The sequence below is a fragment of the Maniola jurtina genome, chromosome 4 (assembly GCF_905333055.1).
Source record: "Maniola jurtina chromosome 4, ilManJurt1.1, whole genome shotgun sequence".
Classification (NCBI taxonomy): Eukaryota; Metazoa; Arthropoda; class Insecta; order Lepidoptera; family Nymphalidae; genus Maniola; species Maniola jurtina.
Window position 1 is genome coordinate 3,238,690 of NC_060032.1, and position 15,353 is coordinate 3,254,042.

Genomic DNA, 15,353 nt, shown 5'->3' on the forward strand with positions numbered 1-15,353 from the left:
CCTTACACGAGACCTATCGGTTAATAATGATGAAGATGATGGAGTACCTAATTGGTAATTGTATTTTCCAGGTGGTGAAACGAAGCATGTGAAGTAGTGCACTCGCACGCCGCTCATGCGCTACGAGCAACGGACATGGCTTCCCAGAGATAGTGTCAGGTACGACATTTTTCCCCTCTTCCCCTCCAACTAAGTGTAAAGCTAGTGCTAGGAGTACGTACGATAGTAGTGCAATGGTTGGGGTTTGAACCGCCGCGCGACTTTTCGGAATTCAGGCCGCTCCTCAGCCGTTGAACTATTTATGCTATAGTGTTCTTCTGATCATTGAACTAAATCGTATTTAATAACTATAGAAGACAAAAATCGTCTCTTGTAAAGCTGGCAAATTTAGTAGGACATTCGGACATCCAGTTGTAAGCATAAGCATTGTTTTTCACGCCATGATATGGCCATTTGGGATGACACTTAGGAATTGTAACATAATAATATTATGTATACAGACACACATACACATACCCACACTAATGCAAATAAAGAATTGATTGTTTCTCGAGCGAGAAGATAACCGATAGCTATAAGTCGCTTCCTCTTCAGCGGTAGAAACAGTGCCTAACAAGTTGTATCAAATTTTTTTTCTTCGGAATGACGGGCATTGTGCGTAATTCCCACAACATAATAGGTCGGGAGGTCATCATTATACTCATCATTATCATCAACACATCACCGGTTCATTACTGAGCACAGGTCTCCCCTCAGAACGAAACAGGTGTAGGCCATAGTCTACCACGCAAAATCGGATTGCCAGACTTCACACACCTTTTTGAGAACATTCATTTTGAAATACAACCTGTAGGTACTAGGTACAAGTTTTGTCAGTCAGGAGTTTTATAATATGGTTTTCACAATAATAATGTTCACCGCAGCAAGCACGTTGCCTTGGATTGCGCGCAGCGAGTGAGGAGAAAAATATAATTACGTCGTTTGTATGTGCCGACACGGAGTCGGGCGTGCCGCAAGTTTACAGACGGAGAATAAAGATGTGACACGCTGCAATTGTCGACTATCGATAAAAAGTTTCTTTACCAATCGTTTTTTAAGCTTATCGTACTTTTAACACTATACTCGTCACATTGTATCACGACAATAGTGCTCGCTGCAGCAAGCCTGTTGCTCTAGATTGTGCGCAGCGAGTGAAGAAAAAAGCATTGTAATTACGTCGTTTACATCTGCTGGCACGGAGTCAGGTGTGGTGGAAGTTTTGCGACGTTGAATAGGGATGAGACAGAAAAATTATCGACTACCAATGAAATATTATTTAAATGTTGTTGTTGCTGTTGTTTAGTTATCTTGCTTTTCTACATCATACTCTAGTCATATTGGATCCTAATAATCATTGCTCGAGCAAGCGTGTTGCTATGAGAAAATATAATTTCGTCGTTTGTAATTTATCAGCACGAAGTCAGGCGTATATCGACCTTATCGACGGCGAATAGGGATGCATCATGCAACTTAAATATATGATTTGTCAATTATAGATAAAAAATACTTTTATCTATGTATGTGCCACTCATTTTTGAATTAAGGACTTCTTGATCTAGGACATTTTGATCTTTTAATGTAGTCACCAATAGTTAATATGTGAACAATTGCCATTACAAAATTGGAAGGAATGAGTTTATCTAAAAAAGTATCACTAGTTATCATAGATAGTAAAAACTATACGCAAAAGATAAAAACATTATGATTTTATCGTATTATTAAAAAATTGCAGCGCTGAATTTTAGGCGTGACTAAAAATGGTAACTTAAAAGCCGGCTTATGGCGACTAATGCTATACAAATACGTTGTTTTTAGAAAATCTCGCACTGATGTTGGCTAGTCATTTACGCGGATATTATCGCAATAATCTTCCGCTCATTTATATGAACATATATTTACCTATACTGGATTATGTGTTCTAGACACGATGAACTTCTGAAGAAGGTATCTTATCATTTGAACTATTGTGAGTGATTGCTATTATAAATATAAATGCTTATGGCTTTCCTCACTCACTCACGCATTTCCCTATGATGATGATGAAAAAGGACTCCGGATGGGTTCGAAGCTAGTCGAGCTGAACCTCGACCAAACACGTGAATCTATATTTGTTCTAAAGTATCGATAAAACTTTAGCGAAGTTATGTTACGTCACTAGTACTTAGAAGCTTTCCACTCAAGTTACGCTGCCGCATGATATACACTAAAGATATTACGAGTCATATTTTTAAAGCGAAATTAACTCAAATTAAATGTTTTGAATCTTGAATTCAATTGATGAAACATAATATACTTACTATATATTTTGTAATGTTTTTTCTATTGACATTTTGTACTTGATAACACTGGTTTAGGGTATATGTAGGTTCGCTTATGGACTGCATAGTCAGTTGGCAGCTGTGATCCAGCTATCCAACTGCAATCAAACTGTAGTTGGCATAGTAAACCCTATCGGAGCAACAACATGCGAAAAATTCAGCATGCTACGAATGGAAACATTATTATTTGATAAATATAATATTATTACAGTCCACTGACGATTCTTACTGCATCACACTAATATTATAAGAGGCGAAAGTTTGTGTGTATGTTTGTTACTCTTTCACGCAAAAACTACCGGACGGATTTGGCTGAGAATGGAGATAGAGTATACCCTGGATTAACACATAGGTTACTTTTATCCCGGAAAATTAAACAGTTCCTACAAGATTATTAAAAACGCAAACGAAGTTGCGGGCATCAGCTACTTTTAAATATCACTGTAGCATATAATAGCTCTGTTGCTTCGACGTCACTGGCAGGCGTCAAATGTTTGACGCAGATAGCCCAAAGGTAGCCCTATTTTTTTATGATTTCACGTCACCATAGCCTAATATTTGACATGTCGTCGATTCAGGATCAAACCGAAAGTTCCCTCACTCTAGTAATTCACTACCTATACAGGCAAAAGCGTGCAAGAAGACCTGATAAATATAATTATTCTCAAGTCCCGTCTGAAGAAGTTTTCTTCAAAAATACTCAAGTTAAATACCTAGATTATCGTAAGTAGAAAGAAAAGCTATTTTCATCGGAACAACTTAACTTTCAAACGTTTCGGAAGAGTGGTCGTGACCAATTAAAGAGGATCTTCCGACTACTGAAGCGGTGAAATTCGGAGGTGAAGCGTAATAAGTCGTAGCACGTTTTGACTTTTTATGGTTGAATTATGTTTAAAGGGAATTATTTAATAAGCTACAAAAGGGTGAACTAGGTACTTTGTCATGCGGGAACATTATTGCTTGCAGAAAGGAGGGGATTTTAGTCGGTAGGAGTCCGGCACTATGTCTATAAGGATTTTTCCCTCCTACGGAGAAAAAGGTACTTTGTCATACATAAATTAGGGAGGTAGGAAATCAGAACCAGTGAAGATCGCTGGCCTACTACTGAGTACGGGGTTCCTCTCAGAATTATAAGGGTTTCAGCTAAAGTCAACCACGCTGGTTAATCGCGTATTGGCAGATCTCACACATCTTTGAGAACATTATTCTCACGATATGTTCCTTCACCGTTAAAATGAATATATATTTGATTGCTAAAAACGCACATAACTCCGAAATGTTAGAGGTGCGTGCCCGGCATCGAACCCTAGATCCACTGACTAATAGGTCAACGTTTTAACCACTAGGCTATCACCGCTTTTTAACCCCCGACCCAAAAGATGGGTGTTATAAGTTTTACGTGTGTAACTGTGTATCTGTCTGTGGCATCGTAGCTCCTAAACTAAACTAGCGGCACGCTATGATGGCCGGTTTGACGTTTGTCCGCTCATGAAGTTCCGTATTAATTGATAACGACTTTGAAGGAAATAATTGTATTACTTTATTGACGATAGTGATGTGCAGAGATTCATAAATTTTATCGAATGTAGTTTTAGGTTTAGGACTCAAAATTTATTTATTAAATTGATTTCTTAAATGTATACAAGTGTAGAAAAATCAGTTTGCACCATTTAAGGGGTGAATGTACTTGTGAATATGAACAATTTTCACTATGTGGACAAACCTCTGAAATCGCAAAAAAATATCAATAAATTTTTAAAAATGGAATCTAATACGATCGTCACATAGGATCGCTGGCTAGCACAACTACTACCTCCGGCAAACTCGCGTCAATGCTCAATGCAAAACAAAGCAGTTTCGAATTGACGTTGCTTCGAAAAGTATAAACTGTCAGTGCAATGCGATTGTGATATAGTTTTGACCTGGCTTTGGATTTCAAATATTGATACTGCAATACTGTTGACCCTTGCTCGTTAATTTGGACTCTGTTCAAGCCCTTTGTTGTGGATTTCGTCGATATGACCGAACGTACGCAGAGAACTGTTCTAAATAGTCAGACACGTGAGTTCGTAATACGCCTTCGTAACTATTTCGATCGTGAAGCTCAAAATGGAGGGCCAATTTTACCTATAACGTCAGTGGTTGAACGCGTAGCTGATGCGCTTAATATTGGACAACGAACTGTTAGACGGATAACTAAAAAAAAATATGGCGAGACTGGCACAGAAGAAAATAAACTTCACACACCAAAAAAGAGAAAACGAGCAAAACCAGTCGTAGGCATCGATAGCTTTGATGCCGATGCTATCCGAAGACATGTTTACGGCTACTATTTACAGAAGGAGTATCCAACAAGAAAAAAGTTGGTGCATTCACTGAAGGAAGCTGGATTATTCTTCGGTGGGGAAAGTTCTTTAACGAAGATTTTGAAGACCATTGGATTTGGATACAAAAAATGTAACAAACGCAAAATATTGATGGAAAGATTTGATATAGCGATGGCAAGGTATACTTTTTTACGGCAAGTGAAAGAAATCAAAAATTGGCAAAATGTTGTGTTCTTGGATGAAACATGGCTTAATGCTAACCATACTGTAGGCCGTTCTTGGAACGATGACACAGCAGCATCTACTTCCAAAGTTCCTGTAGGAAAAGGATCGTGACTTATAATTTGTCACGCCGGAACCATCAACGGGTTTGTCGAAGGTTCTCTCATGGCTTTTGCGTCAAAAACCACTGGAGACTATCATGAAGACATGAGTGGAGAAAAGTTTACTGAATGGTTTACCTCAATGTTGTGTAGCCTCCCTGAACCATCTATTATAATTATGGACAACGCCCCATACCACTCGATGCAAATTGACAAGCCACCTGCCCAATCCCAAAAGAAAGCTGATATCGTCGCATGGCTTCGTAAAAATGGCGTAGATGCAAACATGAATATGTTAAAAGCGAAATTAGTACGTCTTTTAAAAGAAAACAAACCAACCAAGATCCGATACGTCATTGACGAAATAGCATTAGAACATGGGCACAGAGTTATACGGTTACCGCCTTACCATTGTGAGTATAATGCGATTGAGTTGGTGTGGGCTCAAATTAAGGGATATGCTGCAAGACACAATACAGAACCCCCATTTACCACAAAAAAAATGCTAAAATTATTAGAAGAAGCTTGTGAACATGTGACTAAAGGAGACTGGGAAAAGGTTGTGAATAGAACTGTTAAATTAATAAGGGAAGATTATGAAAGAGATGTGAAAATAGATAATATTATAGAAAACGAACATATAATTATTAATGTATGTGATGATAGCAGTGACGACAGTGAAAATAGTAGTATGGACGAATCTGATTAATTATGGCCTTTTGTGGCACCTTTTTTGGTATCTTTTGTATTCATATGTTTCTTGTGTGCATATAAAGTATGTATATTCATTTTCGTTCAAATATTCAGTTCGTTCAAATAAATTAAATAAACATATACATTTTTGTTTTATTAAACCTATTTAATCAGGTACAAAAACAAAACTTAATTGTTTTTTGTTCGAGAATAAATTGACATTCCACATCACTATTGTAATGTGTCAAACCGGCCATCATAGCGTGCCGCTAGTGTAAAGAACCGATTTCAATTTAGTTTTTTTTGTTTGAAAGGTGGCTTGATCTAGAGTGTTCCAAGAAAATCGGTTCAGCCGTTTGAAAGTTATTAGCTCTTTTCTATTTACTGTAACCTTCACTTGTCGGGGTGTTATTTTTTAATTTACACTATGTAGTTGTAATTTAATAATGTGTTATGGATTTAAAATATACACAAACAATACGCAGACGGTGGTATACTTGTATTTGAAAAATATTCCTCCTTAATTAATTAACACGACATAAATTTAACTTTTCACGTTATTTACTATTTTAGTGTTCTTGTCTTGAAACTAATACCCAAGAACTAATAGATAACCAACTTTTAAGTAGGTACATCGTCCTTGTAAGCATGAATCAATCTTAAAGTAGGTCATATCATGATGAAATTCCCGAGAAATGCGAATTTACTTTCTTGATAGTAAGAAACTGGTCCTAATAAGGTCCCCTAGGATATAAAACGGTTGTAAATTTCATTTTGAATCCATAGTCAGCGTGCGGTTAGAGTGGATTTGATTTGTAGACTTGTCGAGACTTCTGAGACTAGCCATTTCTGATTGTTACCCGACTGCGGCAAAGCCAAAAGGAAGGGTTATGATTTAAGCAGTCTATGTATGTATGTATGTATGTATGTATGTGGGTATGTATGTTTGTATCCAGATTCTGTGTGTTCCACCGTAGCGCCTAAACTACCAGTAGTAATCAAAAATTTATAACACCCCTGACAATTGGATAATAGCTAAAAACACTCTAGATCGAGCCACCTTTCAAACAAAAAAAACTAAATTAAAATCGGTTTATTAGTTTAGGAGCTACCGACAGATACACAAACACACAGATACACAGATGTACACGTCAAACTTATAACACCCCTCTTTTTGGGTCGGGGGTTAAATAGTATGGATTAACACTGCATTTTTGGGTATCGTGCCATAAGGTCAGCGTAGATACGGCAGCTATTTACAATTCAAGCGAGTGGAGTGGCACTGCGACAGAGCGCGTGTCATGCCCGGCCTTGGCGGTTAATTGATCGTTAGGAAGATACCTCACCTGATAACAAATGGAGAGGCTTTCTTTTACCGAATGATGCAATTTCAAGTTTCCTACAATTTAAACTAGATTCTTTCTTCTCTTATCTAATTCATTTTTTTTATCTATAGATTAACTACATGATGCCCACAACTTCGCTCGCATGGATTTAGTTTTTAAAAGTCCCCGAAAATCAAAGCGTTACAATGGTGTAACGTTTTGATTTTCTGGGATAAAATGAAGCCTATGGGAAGGACCCCGCGATGCAAGCTATCTCTGTACCAAATTACGGCAAAATTGGTTAAACGCATGGGTCGTGCAAAGCTAGCAAACGAACAGACTTTTATATTATGGATGTTTGTATTTTTATTAGGTTTCGGTTTATATTCATATGCATTTCGTAAATTTTTATCAAAAAGGTTCAGATCTACTCAAGTCCATTTGTTTGCGCTGGCCGTTAGATTAATTCGGATGCTTAGTAGTTTAAGGCCTAACTTGTAGCAGAAAAAGAAAGCGTGAGCACTTTATTTGGTTTTTAAATACAATATATCTATTATACTTAATACCAGACATCATCACTTACCACCAGGTGAGATTGCAGTCAAGGGCTAACTTGTAACTGAGTAAAAAAATACATAGTAGGTACTCATTGACTTGCAAGGCCATATACGTAAGGTTTTTTCAGACATTTCTTAATACCCATAATACCGTACAAAATATTTGATATTAACTTCATCGTAATGGCTCCTTTAGGTTATGAGTCAGCCATAAATTTCATTATGAGACCGCTGTCAGCCCATTATCGGCGATGTAATTTGGACGCTATAGAAGCAGCGAAGATTCCTTCACAAGATATAGTGGAGGGCGAAAAAAAGACAAGTTTTATATGCTTCAGATCTACTCGTACGATATACGAGTATAAGAAGATAGAATATAAATATAGAAGAAGATAGTAGGTAATATAAATATTTATATGCCTAACTTATAATAATCATGATTATAGTATAATCCCCTATTCGGGAGGTCGGGTGTTTGACCTCTAACGTTGCGAAGTTTTCTTGCTTTAAGGTACATGAGACGGGTTTGCCCGCGAAATTCAAATTTAAGTTGATTAACCGATAAGGGGTAAAGCCTTTTCGTATGATACCCCACTCGGTATAGTTATCTTACTATGCAATTTAGCGCAAAGCTTATGCCAGGAGTGGGTACAACAATAGTGCAACTGGTGGGGTTTGAACCGCCGATCTTTCGGAATTCAGTCCACTCCTCAACCGTTGAGCTATCGAGGCTCAATTGAAAATAGTATGTACTAACTTTATTTGTTCATGAACACTTTTCTTCTGTGATATAACTACAAATTCACGGTTTTCGGCCTTTTTCCTTTACTTGTGCTATACCTAAGACCTACCTACTTGCCAAATTTCATGATTCTAGGTCAAAGAGAAGTCCCCTATAGGTTTTCTTGACAGATAGACAGACAGACAGACAAAAAAATGATTTTATAAGGGTTCCGTTTTTCCTTTTGAGGTACGGATAAAGGAAAAAAAGATACAGTGTCTGGAAGAAGAAGAAGAAAACTCTAAAAGCGAAATTTGAATGATACTTATACACATTTTGTGCGTAAAAAAGTAGGAAAAGCCAAGGCATGTTAAGTTCCCGGCCGTCATTTTCTTGGCGAAGTGTAATTTTCCGTGGAACCACCAGATGGACGTTTTTTGGAGTATTTGCATAATTTGATTCGGCGCGCGCTTTGTTTTTGTATCTTAGCTGCTACTGTTCTCGTCCATAGCCACTCATTGAAAATTGCTTGTATGAAGTAAAAAAACTTCAGAAATATTTTCTTATTTCTCATCTTATCCCATACTACGTGAGCATAGGATAAGAATAAGGATTTCTGTCAGCATTTTGTCGTAGATCTGTAAGTAGCCTAAACGAATCCAAATAAACAAAATCGATATCAGAATATGAAAAATTTCTTGCTTATGTGTTTACCGACCGAGCCTGACGATATCTGCGAGAGTTTATTTTACTCTGTCAATACTAACATAAAACACCGCCACTGCCATGCCGCGTCGGCCTGCGCAAATATTTGAACGAAGCAAGCTATACGTTATGAAGCGTTGCTCTAGCTTATTTGCTAGCATTTCCCTAGGAGTTTTTTATTATTTAGTACACAAAAATAAAAACTAAACACTAATTAAATCCCCTCGGTCTTAAAATCTATTTGTCTGGCACTGACATTTTATATTTTAGAAAGTATTAAGAGGGCTCTCTCCGTCACTCGTTTCATACAAACGTAGTTCCTAATTCATTTGAATACTAAGCAACCAAAGTCCATGAAATTTTGCAGACATATTCTAAAAACTAATATCTATGTCTGTGGTTTTCCAGATTTCTGTTAAAATATTCGGTTTCAAAGTTACGCGGTCTTAAAAATTCACATACAAATCATTGAGCCCTTGTAATTTTAAAACTACGTATTTTTAGAAAAATCTAAAACACCACAGACACAGATATTAGTTTCTAGAATATGTCTGCAAAATTTCATGGACTTTGGTTGCTTAGTATTCAAATGAATTTGGAACTACGTTTGTATGAAACGAGTGACGGAGAGAGCCCTGTTAAAAGTGTGATGCTGAAATTTCAACACCGTAATTACCGTGAATACCTAACTACAGAATTCAAAATAGACTAGTGAAACACCCCGTACCCGTTCCTATTATAGAGATTGCCAGAATTTTCTACATGTCGCAATGTGATTCGGTACGCATTCTGTCGTAGATCTGTAAGTAGCCTAAACGAATCCAAATAAACAAAATCGATTCGGAGTATGAGAAATTTTCGTGTTATTTTCGGGTTTATTTTACTCTGTCTATACTAACAAAAATACCGCCACTGCCATGCCACTTCGGCTTGCGCAAATATTTGAACCAAGTGTAGGCGTCACTCAGAAAAGCAGGTATTATTTAAATATTTTTATCGAATTATTGGAATGTCCTCTCCAAAACCAACACAAAAAACACAAGTTTAATGTGCAAGGTTATCCGAGAGTTTTAATCTAAACAAACTTATGCCAAAATAAATAATTTAATTAGAGCGTGATTGCTATCACAACATCTAATTATGCAGTTCACAATCCAAATACCGAAAATATGCGATATCGCTCCGAATCTCAGAAGGAGACTCAACTAAAACCTTCAAAACACCCGTATTTATGCAAGTTCAATCTTGTTGGCCTCCTAGCAACAGATTGTATGACATCGAATGAGCCAAATATCGATTTTATCAAACTACCTGCATTAGATAAATTAATAATTTTATATTATTGTTGACAACTCAAATCAATTTTTAAAAGTAACCTTACACAAGCAAGCTATACGTTATGAAGCGTTGCTACTAGATTGTGTGCTAGCACTTCCCTCAGAGAGTTTTAATGTTACCTACACAAAAGTACGTGATCAAATCAGAATTGAGGAGATCTGGAGAAACAGCGTAGCCGATATACTCGTAGTTGAAAGGGTTGCAAAGCTTAGGTGACAACAAGCGGGGCACATCGTTCGGTTTTTCGAACGTTGGGGTCCCAAGATTTGGATGTTAGCGCTTTCGCATTATTTCTGAATTAGCTAATACTCACGATTTCTTGTGGATTTTTCTTTTTCGTTCGTGTTGTTTTTAAAAATCCCATAGGAACTCTTTGATTTTCCGGATAGAAGTTAATCAACAGACATACAGACAGAGATTCTGTGGTATGCACTTACAGCTGAACTTAAATACCTAATACAAAAAACCGGCCAAGTGCGAGTCAGACTCGCGCATTGATGGTTCCGTACTCGGGTATTTTTTCCAACATTTTGCACGATAAATCAAAAACTATTATATATAAAAATAAATAAAAATCTGTTTTAGGATGTACAGGTAAAGCCCTTTCATATGATACCCCACTTGGTATAGTTTTCTTATTTTGAAAATTGAAACACATTTTAATTTTTTTATAAATGATGTAAGCACAAATTCGCGGTTTTCAGATTTATTCCTGTACTTGTGCTATAAGGCCTACCTACCTGCCAAATTTCATGATTCTAGGACAACAGGAAGTTCCCTATAGGTTTCTTGACGGACAGACAGACAACAAAGTGATCCTATAAGGGTTCCGTTTTTCCTTTTGAGGTACGGAACCCTAAAAATGTCATCTTATTCAGCAAACAGCTCTAGTCTACAATCTCTAGAGTAGGCGAATGGCTTCGAGCCAAAGTCCGTAGCGTATTTTGCAACCATAATATTATCTTTTGGATTAGAGGTAGGTAATATAGCGCCGGGTTAGAGGATCAGGGGCTTCTAGTCATTTCTTAGGTTGGTTTTGGTACACGTAGGTATAAGATTAAACGAAAATAAACCAACTTCAATGTCTTTTAAATAGGCAGATTCGAGCAACTATTAATAATACCCTTATGTATAGTTTCTTTTGATTTTTCTGTATATATGTATATGTTTGTGTGTGCAATAAGAAATTCTAAATCCATACTCCATACTAATATTATAAATGTGAAAGTGTGTCTGTCTGTCTGTCTATCTGTCTGTCTCTCTGTCTGCTACGTGTTCACGGCCCAATCGCTGAACCGATTTTGATGTTTGGTACAGACATGGGATACATCCCGGGGAAGGACATAGGCTACTTTTTATCCCGGAAAATCATAGTTTCTACGGGATTTACAAAAATCCAAATCCGAAATCCACGCGGGAGAAGCCGCGGGCATCCCCTAGTAAATAATAATAATGTCCTCCCGGCCGAATTTCAGCCACGGCGGTCAATCTACATAGTGATCAGCCAACTGCGCGGGAGATATTACCTATAGTGCGAATTATATTATGCGTAAACACAGGTGCACTCTTTATTCCCTCACTCTCATAGCCCGATGGGACGGAATTCCGAGACAAATAAAATGGGTTTATTGCTGAAGATTGTGACACGTTCTATCACTCGTCTACTAGATATTATGAATGCGAAAGTGTCTTGTTTGTTGGTTTATTGGATTGTTGGTTTGTTCTTCAAACACTCTGCAACGGAGCAATGGATTAGCGTAATTTTTTGCATGGATATAGTCAAAGACCTGGGAAGTGGCATAGGCTACTTGTTATCCCGGAAAATCAAAGAGTTCCCACGGAATTTTCGAAAACGTAAATCGACACGGATGAAGTCGCGGGCATCAGCTAGTCGTAAATAAATCCGCATAGCTCGCTCGGTTCTCTCTCATGTGATTGAGTCGATCAACACTGAAAGCCATTTCGAGAGCCATGTGTCCATTATCGATCACCGACACCTTTGTGAGAGCTCGTGACGAATGATCGCTTTGCTAAATTGCTTATTGGACGCTGTTGTATGAATACGATTTCTGCATCGGAATGAAACATCACTACCCATGTTATAAAGTGTCTTTGTTTGTTGGTTTATTGGTTTTCTGGTTTGTGGTTTTGTGGGTTTGTTCTTCAATCACGCAACGGAGCAACGGATAAGCATTTTTTTTTGCGTGGACATAGTTAAAGACCTGGAGAGTGACATAGGCTACTTGTTATTAAGGAAAATCAAATCTAAATACACGCGGACTTTCGAACGTTTTCGAAAACATGTTTGTGATTGGTTGGTGACTGAAAATGGTTAACGCCCACTGAGATTTTTGTCTCTGTCATGTGTATGGGCGTAACAGAGAGAGCGTTATACTAACTTCTTTCCGTGGATAGAGTAGGTCTGCGCTGGCCCTAAGTTTGTAACACTCAATGTCATTTCCCGCAGCGGTGCGGCCATTACCGCTCGCAGGAAGGCCTTTGTGCAGACTTGCGGCGAACAATCGGCTTTGCTTAATTGCTTCTTCAAACGATTTTATTGTTCTAGTTCGTCTTATGTACGCTTTGAAAGGCGGACGTGGTACTCAATATAGCCAATGTTAAAATGGGGATCTCTCTACATAATTTTTTATTTTTTGTTTTATTTTATTTTATTAAGAATATTAGCATTTTAATCATGACTAACATTCCCCTTACCCCTCCAACTAAGCTTAAAGCTTGTGCTAGGAGTGGGTACGACAATAGTGCAACGGGTGGGGTTTGAACCGCTGACCTTTCGGATCTCAGTCCGCTCCTATAACCGTTGAGCTATTGAGGCTTAATAATTAAATAATTATCGAGTTTTTCTTTCCCATGGGTCCCCATCCCAGATCCTTCCGCATTCGACTCGTCTAAGAGTAGGTACCTATTGTTTAGACTCAGGTTTAATGATTGTAATCAGATGTTAGAGATAACCGGAACTGAGACCACTGATACTTATACTGGGAGGAAATTAAAAGGCCAATTCGGACCCACAATATTATCTTTAGCTACTTTATTACGATTAGGAGAAAGGCGTCGTATCCTAAGTTGAAATAATACAAATATTATCATGTCGATCGAAATAGAGCAAAATCGGTAACTGAATGGATTTCAGGACAGTGTTTCCTCATAATGATTTTAAAATACTTATTCAGCGAGGTAGGTATCATCCGAGGGGTAAATAAAACATTTTTCGGCTTACGTTTTTTATGTCCCGATAGGTGATTTTTTAAAAGATTTTTTAAAATTTTGATATACCTACTGTGCTAATTTTTTATTTTACAACTCTAATAGTTTTTTTTTAAATGGCTGGGATACACAGACAAACAGAAGAACAGATGGATGGATAGATAGATAGCCAGGATGAAACTGTAAGGTTTTTTATATTTAGCCAGGATGAACCTGTCAACGCTACGGAGCCCTATAACCAAGTTAGGGTTATATAAATCAAATAGATGTTAACCGTGGCCGGATTTCCTCCAGTTCCCTAGTTCCCCCAAATAAATACCAAACTATACTGAAGGGCATAAACTGCCGTAATACATATCTAATAAACCACTACCGTGGATGAATTAAACACCACCGTAGCTTATATTTAGAACTATATTTAGGAAATCTATTTCAGTTTGAAGTTTAGATAAATATGGATAACTAATCGATGGAGTATTTTGGTCTTGGGGTGAGTGTTAGCCTCCTTTCAATAAAAAACAAGTAGGTAAATATAATTAATATTATATTATTAATTAAAAATACACATTACAGCGAAAAAATACAAGATGTAAAAAAACTGATTTTAGTTATTGAAAGCAATAGTTTAAATAATAAAATAGGTTTAAACAGTTTTTCTGAAATAAAATGTTGGCGTATGAAAATTTCGGACTTTTCTTGAGACAACACTTTTCTCACTAAGTGACCAAAAACGATTTTTGCTCACTGGTTTTAGACATCAAAGGCGCCCTTTTTGAGCTAGTGGGTGAAAAAGAACTTTAAAAAACTTTGTTTCGGGACTTGTGTTTTATCTAATTACTAAATGAATTATCTAATTATTAAAAAAGTTACTAAGAACGCCTTTCTACTAGATTTCAAGCAAGTAAAGCTATGAAAATCCAGCGATGCTATTGGTGGATTTAACACACATCCGTAGCTTAGCAACGTTGCACATGTCTGCTGGAAAGGCAGCTTTATGCTGGCTCGTGTACAAAGGTACGATAACAACAGTTCCAAAAGTCCATTAGTCTATTTTAAAATAATATCTATCGATAATATAATTGATTTTCCATTCCCAAATGACCGATTAGTCACTATTTTCTGCATAAGTACCTATCATGTGGGTGGCAACGAGACGTCTAGGTATTTAATACATGGAACGATTACAACAAATAACCCAGAATGTGTGCACCTGTGCTTATCAATCTAGGTGCCAAAATTTATTGTATCTGATTCTGATAAGCTAATTAATGCAACTAACATTCTAGAAAATTATTAAAATTATGTTTGATACCTATTTTTTCGTATTTCATACCTAGGTAGGTACCTATTATTGAGGAATAAAGAGTGCACCTATGCTTGTATACATAATATGCACTATTACATCTAAAATGCTAAAAAATATGATATATCTCTTGCGTGGTTGGCTAGTCTTTGTTGAAAGTGGCTGCAGCTGTGGTCATTCGGTCACATTCTCAATTATTTATTAAACTACCGGATAGTCAAAAACAAGGTCTGTAGTGCCTTTGAATGTGTAGTGTAACTTTCGCATAAATAACATGACAGTACAACGTTGGTTCGTGTACTATAAAAGAAGACGGACTGGATAATATCAACGTAAAACTAACAGTTATGTCTAATCCTTTACTCCTCCACAAAGAAAGGATTTCCAGAAATTCCATCCGATCAAAGCCTCTGATGGGACAGCTCTAGTACTATGATAATATGTAGCCTGAACGATAAGGATGAATAGTTTGGAAC

General features: G+C 37.1%; 1 protein-coding gene across 1 annotated transcript in view; it reads left to right on the forward strand.

Moving 5' to 3' along the window:
• LOC123864373 (acetylcholinesterase-like) overlaps positions 1-15,353 on the forward strand; it is a 52,825-nt gene that overhangs the window by 33,916 nt on the left and 3,556 nt on the right. Inside the window, exon 2 of the mRNA XM_045904763.1 lies at positions 72-159. The gene's annotated coding sequence lies outside the window, so the exon portion shown is untranslated. The remainder of the gene's footprint in view (positions 1-71; positions 160-15,353) is intronic.